We start from the raw sequence: 1,582 nt of genomic DNA, 5'->3' as shown, positions 1-1,582 counted from the left end.
GATAGTGGTACAACGCACACTATCCTCCGAGATAAAAGATATTTCTTGGAACTAAAACCAACAAAAACAACGGTGAATACAATATCAGGTCCTGTAGACTTGATTAAAGGATGTGGTAAAGCACAATTTTTGTTACCTAATGGTACAAAATTTTTGATCAATGATGCTTTATATTCACCACAATCGAAAAGAAATTTGTTGAGTTTTAATGATATATATTCCCATGGGTATGATACTCAAACAATGAATGAAGGGAATGAGAAATATATGTGTCTTACCACATATAAATCAGGAAAGAAATATGTGATTGAAAAACTACCAATGCTCCCTACTGGATTGCATTATACACATATACGTCCCATTGAATCAAACATGGTAATTGATAATTCTTCAATATTAACCAATTGGCATGATCGATTAGGACATCCTGGTTCAACAATGATGCGAAGAATTATAGAAAATACACATGGTCATCCATTGAAAGACCAGAAGATCTTTCAGAATAATAAGTTTCAATGTAAAGCATGTTCTCTTGGAAAACTTATTATAAGACCATCACCAGCCAAAATCCAAACTGAATCACCAATGTTTCTTGAACGTATTCAGGGTGATATTTGTGGACCAATCCATCCACCATGTGGACCATTCAGATACTTTATGGTATTGATTGATGCCTCCAGCAGATGGTCACATGTATGTTTATTGTCAACTCGAAATGTTGCATTTGCAAGATTACTTGCTCAAATAATAAAATTGAGGAATCAATTTCCCGATTATACAATCAAGAAAATTAGACTTGATAATGCTGGTGAATTTACTTCCCAGACTTTCAATGATTATTGTATGTCTATGGGAATCATTGTTGAGCATCGTATTGCTCATATACATACACAGAATAGATTGGCTGAATCATTGATTAAACGTCTGCAAATGATTGGTAGACCAATGATTATGAAAACAAAGCTTCTTATTTCTATATGGGGACATGCAATTTTACATGCTGCTTCATTAATTCGCATCAGACCAAGTGCATATCATAAATACTCCTCATTGCAGCTTGCATTTGGTAAAGAACCAGACATTTCTCATCTGAGAATTTTTGGATGTATGGTATATATGCCTATTGCACCACCTCAACGAAAGAAAATGGGACCTCAAAGAAAGATTGGAATTTATATCGGTTATGATAGTCCATCAATCATTCGATATCTTGAACCTCAGACAGGCGACGTGTTCACAGCACGTTTTGCTGATTGTCATTTTAATGAGGAAATCTTCCCAATGTTAGGGGGAGACAAGAAACATACCGAAAAGGAAATTATATAGTATGTATCATCATTGTTACATCTGGATCCAAGAACACAACAATGTGAAAAAGATGTACAGCAAATTGTGCACTTGCAAAGAATAGCAAATCAAATACCAGATGCATTTACAGATGCAAAAAGGGTAACTAAATCATATATACATGCTGTAAATGCTCCTGCTCGAATTGAAATTCCAAAGAAACAAATTGAACAAAGTCATGATGTCGTAAAACGCCTGAAGCGTGGAAGGCCAGTCGGTTCCAAGGATAAAAATC

Source organism: Primulina huaijiensis, chromosome 3, assembly GCF_012295235.1.
Source record: "Primulina huaijiensis isolate GDHJ02 chromosome 3, ASM1229523v2, whole genome shotgun sequence".
Taxonomy (NCBI): Eukaryota; Viridiplantae; Streptophyta; class Magnoliopsida; order Lamiales; family Gesneriaceae; genus Primulina; species Primulina huaijiensis.
The sequence above is the reverse complement of the archived record's forward strand: the minus strand, read 5'-3'. Positions refer to the sequence as shown.